Source organism: Pelobates fuscus, chromosome 10, assembly GCF_036172605.1.
Source record: "Pelobates fuscus isolate aPelFus1 chromosome 10, aPelFus1.pri, whole genome shotgun sequence".
Classification (NCBI taxonomy): domain Eukaryota; kingdom Metazoa; phylum Chordata; class Amphibia; order Anura; family Pelobatidae; genus Pelobates; species Pelobates fuscus.
In genome coordinates this window covers 142,170,795-142,179,658 of record NC_086326.1, presented here as the reverse complement: position 1 = coordinate 142,179,658, position 8,864 = coordinate 142,170,795, and the positions used below count along the sequence as shown (strand labels likewise).

The following is an 8,864-nucleotide window of genomic DNA, read 5'->3' as shown; positions in this document are numbered from 1 at the left end:
ATGACTGCAGTCATAGCTGGTAATCTCTCTGTATCAGACTGCCTGCTCTGGGAGGCAGAGCCCTGTATACACTACTGACAAGCTATGTTTCCCTGGCTCTCTGTTGCCATGGTGATTGGAGATGTTGGCGCATGCGCTGTGACCTCCGCTTCCTCCAAGGGCGCAGACTCGGTCTCCGGGAAATACAACTCCCGGCAGCACCCGCGCCACAGAGTGACATCACAATAAGGACGCGTGAAGGGATAAAGCGCCCGGATGAGGAGCAGGTACCAGGTACGTGTCAGTGTGCTGGGGCCCCTGGGAGCCTGTGAAGGGCCCCTGGGAGCGGCTTATTGACTGTATTACAGGATCTGTGTACTGAGTATCACTATAGAGAGACAGGCTACCATCCAGCATGTTATATCAGTTTATAATAATAATAATAATAATATAATGTATAATAATATGAGTAATAATACTGTTATCTGTATATTGTATCTATCACTAAACCCCATTACCGTATCTATCACTAAACCCCATTACCGTATCTATCACTAAACCCCATTATCGTATCTATCACTAAACCCCATTACTGTATCTATCACTAAACCCCATTACCGTATCTATCACTAAACCCCATTACTGTATCTATCACTAAACCCCATTACTGTATCTATCACTAAACCCCATTACTGTATCTATCACTAAACCCCATTACCGTATCTATCACTAAACCCCATTACCGTATCTATCACTAAACCCCATTACCGTATCTATCACTAAACCCCATTACCGTATCTATCACTAAACCCCATTACTGTATCTATCACTAAACCCCATTACCGTATCTATCACTAAACCCCATTACCGTATCTATCACTAAACCCCATTACTGTATCTATCACTAAACCCCATTACCGTATCTATCACTAAACCCCATTACTGTATCTATCACTAAACCCCATTACCGTATCTATCACTAAACCCCATTACTGTATCTATCACTAAACCCCATTACTGTATCTATCATTAAACCCCATTACTGTATCTATCACTAAACCCATTACTGTATCTATCACTAAACCCCATTACTGTATCTATCACTAAACCCCATTAGTGTATCTATCATTAAACCCCATTACCGTATCTATCACTAAACCCATTACTGTATCCATCACTAAACCCCATTACTGTATCTATCACTAAACCCCATTACTGTATCTATCACTAAACCCCATTACTGTATCTATCATTAAACCCCATTACTGTATCTATCACTAAACCCCATTACTGTATCTATCACTAAACCCCATTACTGTATCTATCACTAAACCCCATTACTGTATCTATCATTAAACCTCATTCCTGTATCTATCACTAAACCCCATTACTGTATCTATCATTAAACCCCATTACTGTATCTATCACTAAACCCCATTACTGTATCTATCACTAAACCCCATTAGTGTATCTATCATTAAACCCCATTACCGTATCTATCACTAAACCCATTACTGTATCCATCACTAAACCCCATTACTGTATCTATCACTAAACCCCATTACTGTATCTATCACTAAACCCCATTACCGTATCTATCACTAAACCCCATTACCGTATCTATCACTAAACCCCATTACTGTATCTATCACTAAACCCCATTACCGTATCTATCACTAAACCCCATTACTGTATCTATCACTAAACCCCATTACTGTATCTATCACTAAACCCCATTACCGTATCTATCACTAAACCCCATTACCGTATCTATCACTAAACCCCATTACTGTATCTATCACTAAACCCCATTACCGTATCTATCACTAAACCCCATTACTGTATCTATCACTAAACCCCATTACTGTATCTATCATTAAACCCCATTACTGTATCTATCACTAAACCCATTACCGTATCTATCACTAAACCCCATTACTGTATCTATCACTAAACCCCATTAGTGTATCTATCATTAAACCCCATTACCGTATCTATCACTAAACCCATTACTGTATCCATCACTAAACCCCATTACTGTATCTATCACTAAACCCCATTACTGTATCTATCACTAAACCCCATTACTGTATCTATCATTAAACCCCATTACTGTATCTATCACTAAACCCCATTACTGTATCTATCACTAAACCCCATTACTGTATCTATCACTAAACCCCATTACTGTATCTATCATTAAACCTCATTCCTGTATCTATCACTAAACCCCATTACTGTATCTATCATTAAACCCCATTACTGTATCTATCACTAAACCCCATTACTGTATCTATCACTAAACCCCATTAGTGTATCTATCATTAAACCCCATTACCGTATCTATCACTAAACCCATTACTGTATCCATCACTAAACCCCATTACTGTATCTATCACTAAACCCCATTACTGTATCTAGCACTAAACCCCATTACTGTATCTATCATTAAACCTCATTCCTGTATCTATCACTAAACCCCATTACTGTATCTATCATTAAACCCCATTACTGTATCTATCACTAAACCCCATTACTGTATCTATCACTAAACCCCATTACTGTATCTATCACTAAACCCCATTACTGTATCTATCACTAAACCCCATTAGTGTATCTATCATTAAACCCCATTACCGTATCTATCACTAAACCCATTACTGTATCCATCACTAAACCCCATTAGTGTATCTATCACTAAACCCCATTACTGTATCTATCATTAAACCCCATTACTGTATCTATCACTAAACCCCATTACTGTATCTATCATTAAACCCCATTACTGTATCTATCACTAAACCCCATTACTGTATCTATCACTAAACCCCATTACTGTATCTATCATTAAACCTCATTCCTGTATCTATCACTAAACCCCATTACTGTATCTATCATTAAACCCCATTACTGTATCTATCACTAAACCCCATTACTGTATCTATCACTAAACCCCATTAGTGTATCTATCATTAAACCCCATTACCGTATCTATCACTAAACCCATTACTGTATCCATCACTAAACCCCATTACTGTATCTATCACTAAACCCCATTACTGTATCTATCACTAAACCCATTACCGTATCTATCACTAAACCCATTACTGTATCCATCACTAAACCCCATTACTGTATCTATCATTAAACCCCATTACTGTATCTATCATTAAACCCCATTACTGTATCCATCACTAAACCCCATTACTGTATCTATCATTAAACCCCATTACTGTATCTATCACTAAACCCCATTACTGTATCTATCACTAAACCCCATTACTGTATCTATCACTAAACCCATTACTGTATCTATCATTAAACCCCATTACTGTATCTATCACTAAACCCCATTACTGTATCTATCATTAAACCCCATTACTGTATCTATCACTAAACCCCATTACTGTATCTATCACTAAACCCCATTACTGTATCTATCACTAAACCCATTACTGTATCTATCATTAAACCCCATTACTGTATCTATCACTAAACCCCATTACTGTATCTATCATTAAACCCCATTACTGTATCTATCACAAAACCCCATTACTGTATCTATCACTAAACCCCATTACTGTATCTATCACTAAACCCATTACTGTATCTATCATTAAACCCCATTACTGTATCTATCACTAAACCCCATTACCGTATCTATCACTAAACCCCATTACCGTATCTATCACTAAACCCCATTACTGTATCTATCACTAAACCCCATTACCGTATCCATCACTAAACCCCATTACCGTATCTATCACTAAACCCCATTACTGTATCTATCACTAAACCCATTACTGTATCTATCACTAAACCCCATTACTGTATCCATCACTAAACCCCATTACCGTATCTATCATTAAACCCCATTACTGTATCTATCACTAAACCCCATTACTGTATCTATCACTAAACCCCATTACCGTATCTATCACTAAACCCCATTACTGTATCTATCACTAAACCCATTACTGTATCTATCATTAAACCCCATTACTGTATCTATCACTAAACCCCATTACCGTATCTATCATTAAACCCCATTACTGTATCTATCACTAAACCCCATTACTGTATCTATCACTAAACCCCATTACCGTATCTATCATTAAACCCCATTACTGTATCTATCATTAAACCCCATTACTGTATCTATCACTAAACCCCATTACTGTATCTATCACTAAACCCCATTACTGTATCTATCACTAAACCCCATTACCGTATCTATCATTAAACCCCATTACCGTATCTATCATTAAACCCCATTACTGTATCTATCATTAAACCCCATTACTGTATCTATCACTAAACCCCATTACTGTATCTATCACTAACCCCATTACTGTATCTATCATTAAACCCCATTACTGTATCTATCATTAAACCCCATTACTGTATCTATCATTAAACCCCATTACTGTATCTATCACTAAACCCCATTACTGTATCTATCACTAAACCCCATTACTGTATCTATCACTAAACCCCATTACTGTATCTATCACTAAACCCATTACTGTATCTATCACTAAACCCCATTACTGTATCTATCACTAAACCCATTACCGTATCTATCATTAAACCCCATTACTGTATCTATCATTAAACCCCATTACTGTATCTATCATTAAACCCCATTACTGTATCTATCACTAAACCCCATTACCGTATCCATCACTAAACCCCATTACTGTATCTATCATTAAACCCCATTACTGTATCTATCACTAAACCCCATTACTGTATCTATCACTAAACCCCATTACTGTATCTATCATTAAACCCCATTACTGTATCTATCACTAAACCCCATTACTGTATCTATCACTAAACCCCATTACCGTATCCATCACTAAACCCCATTACCGTATCCATCACTAAACCCCATTACTGTATCTATCACTAAACCCCATTACCGTATCCATCACTAAACCCCATTACCGTATCCATCACTAAACCCCATTACCGTATCTATCATTAAACCCCATTACTGTATCTATCATTAAACCCCATTACTGTATCTATCACTAAACCCCATTACTGTATCTATCACTAACCCCATTACTGTATCTATCATTAAACCCCATTACTGTATCTATCATTAAACCCCATTACTGTATCTATCATTAAACCCCATTACTGTATCTATCACTAAACCCCATTACTGTATCTATCACTAAACCCCATTACTGTATCTATCACTAAACCCCATTACTGTATCTATCACTAAACCCATTACTGTATCTATCACTAAACCCCATTACTGTATCTATCACTAAACCCATTACCGTATCTATCATTAAACCCCATTACTGTATCTATCATTAAACCCCATTACTGTATCTATCATTAAACCCCATTACTGTATCTATCACTAAACCCCATTACCGTATCCATCACTAAACCCCATTACTGTATCTATCATTAAACCCCATTACTGTATCTATCACTAAACCCCATTACTGTATCTATCACTAAACCCCATTACTGTATCTATCATTAAACCCCATTACTGTATCTATCACTAAACCCCATTACTGTATCTATCACTAAACCCCATTACCGTATCCATCACTAAACCCCATTACCGTATCCATCACTAAACCCCATTACTGTATCTATCATTAAACCCCATTACTGGATCTATCACTAAACCCCATTACCGTATCTATCACTAAACCCCATTACTGTATCTATCACTAAACCCCATTACTGTATCTATCACTAAACCCCATTACTGTATCTATCATTAAACCCCATTACTGTATCTATCACTAAACCCCATTACTGTATCTATCACTAAACCCCATTACCGTATCTATCATTAAACCCCATTACTGTATCCATCACTAAACCCCATTACTGTATCTATCATTAAACCCCATTACTGTATCTATCATTAAACCCCATTACCGTATCTATCACTAAACCCCATTACCGTATCTATCACTAAACCCCATCACTGTATCTATCACTAAACCCCATCACTGTATCTATCACTAAACCCCATTACCGTATCTATCATTTAACCCCATTACTGTATCTATCACTAAACCCCATTACTGTATCTATCATTAAACCCCATTACTGTATCTATCACTTAACCCCATTACTGTATCTATCACTAAACCCCATCACTGTATCTATCACTAAACCCCATTACCGTATCTATCATTAAACCCCATTACTGTATCTATCACTAAACCCCATTACTGTATCTATCATTAAACCCCATTACTGTATCTATCACTAAACCCCATTACTGTATCTATCACTAAACCCCATTACTGTATCTATCACTAAACCCCATTACTGTATCTATCATTAAACCCCATTACTGTATCTATCACTAAACCCCATTACTGTATCTATCACTAAACCCCATTACTGTATCTATCACTAAACCCCATTACTGTATCTATCACTAAACCCCATTACTGTATCTATCATTAAACCCCATTACTGTATCCATCACTAAACCCCATTACTGTATCTATCATTAAACCCCATTACTGTATCTATCACTAAACCCCATTACCGTATCTATCACTAAACCCCATTACTGTATCTATCACTAAACCCCATTACTGTATCTATCATTAAACCCCATTACTGTATCCATCACTAAACCCCATTACTGTATCTATCATTAAACCCCATTACTGTATCTATCACTAAACCCCATTACTGTATCTATCACTAAACCCCATTACTGTATCTATCATTAAACCCCATTACTGTATCTATCATTAAACCCCATTACTGTATCTATCACTAAACCCCATTACTGTATCTATCACTAAACCCCATTACCGTATCCATCACTAAACCCCATTACTGTATCCATCACTAAACCCCATTACTGTATCTATCATTAAACCCCATTACTGTATCTATCATTAAACCCCATTACTGTATCTATCACTAAACCCCATTACTGTATCTATCACTAAACCCCATTACTGTATCTATCACTAAACCCCATTACTGTATCTATCACTAAACCTCATTACCGTATCTATCATTAAACCCCATTACTGTATATATCACTAAACCCCATTACTGTATCTATCACTAAACCCCATTACTGTATCTATCACTAAACCCCATTACCGTATCTATCATTAAACCCCATTACTGTATCTATCACTAAACCCCATTACTGTATCTATCATTAAACCCCATTACTGTATCTATAATTAAACCCCATTACCGTATCTATCATTAAACCCCATTACTGTATCTATCACTAAACCCCATTACTGTATCTATCATTAAACCCCATTACTGTATCTATCACTAAACCCCATTACTGTATCTATCATTAAACCCCATTACTGTATATATCACTAAACCCCATTACTGTATCTATCATTAAACCCCATTACTGTATCTATCACTAAACCCATTACTGTATCTATCACTAAACCCCATTACTGTATCTATCACTAAACCCCATTACTGTATCTATCACTAAACCCCATTACTGTATATATCACTAAACCATCACTAAACCCCATTACTGTATCTATCATTAAACCCCATTACTGTATCTATCATTAAACCCCATTACTGTATCTATCACTAAACCCCATTACTGTATCTATCACTAAACCCCATTACTGTATCTATCACTAAACCCCATTACTGTATCTATCATTAAACCCCATTACTGTATCTATCATTAAACCCCATTACTGTATCTATCATTAAACCCCATTACTGTATCTATCATTAAACCCCATTACTGTATCTATCACTAAACCCCATTACTGTATCTATCACTAAACCCCATTACTGTATCTATCATTAAACCCCATTACTGTATCTATCATTAAACCCCATTACTGTATCTATCATTAAACCCCATTACTGTATCTATCACTAAACCCCATTACTGTATCTATCACTAAACCCCATTACTGTATCTATCACTAAACCCCATTACTGTATCTATCACTAAACCCCATTACTGTATCTATCACTAAACCCCATTACTGTATCTATCACTAAACCCCATTACCGTATCCATCACTAAACCCCATTACTGTATCTATCATTAAACCCCATTACTGTATCTATCACTAAACCCCATTACTGTATCTATCATTAAACCCCATTACTGTATCTATCACTAAACCCCATTACTGTATCTATCACTAAACCCCATTACTGTATCTATCACTAAACCCCATTACTGTATCTATCATTAAACCCCATTACTGTATCTATCATTAAACCCCATTACTGTATCCATCACTAAACCCCATTACTGTATCTATCATTAAACCCCATTACTGTATCTATCACTAAACCCCATTACTGTATCTATCACTAAACCCCATTACTGTATCTATCATTAAACCCCATTACTGTATCTATCATTAAACCCCATTACTGTATCTATCATTAAACCCCATTACTGTATCTATCATTAAACCCCATTACCGTATCTATCATTAAACCCCATTACCGTATCTATCATTAAACCCCATTACCGTATCCATCACTAAACCCCATTACCGTATCCATCACTAAACCCCATTACTGTATCCATCACTAAACCCCATTACTGTAGCTATCATTAAACCCCATTACTGTATCTATCACTAAACCCCATCACTGTATCTATCACTAAACCCCATTACTGTATCTATCACTAAACCCCATTACTGTATCTATCATTAAACCCCATTACCGTATCCATCACTAAACCCCATTACTGTATCTATCATTAAACCCCATTACTGTATCTATCATTAAACCCCATTACTGTATCTATCATTAAACCCCATTACTGTATCTATCACTAAACCCCATTACTGTATCTATCACTAAACCCCATTACTGTATCTATCACTAAACCCCATTACTGT

The 8,864-nt window shown here is 36.4% G+C and overlaps 1 protein-coding gene across 8 annotated transcripts in view; it reads left to right on the top strand.

The window, feature by feature from the left end:
• Window positions 1–231: 231 nt before the first annotated feature.
• The window catches only part of LOC134574588 (uncharacterized), a 32,784-nt gene continuing 24,151 nt past the window's right edge, over window positions 232–8,864 (top strand). For 7 of the 8 annotated variants that reach the window (XM_063433719.1, XM_063433718.1, XM_063433721.1 and 4 more), the window contains exon 1: window positions 232–273. The gene's annotated coding sequence lies outside the window, so the exon portion shown is untranslated. The remainder of the gene's footprint in view (window positions 274–8,864) is intronic. The other variant, XM_063433722.1, reaches the window with a different exon arrangement.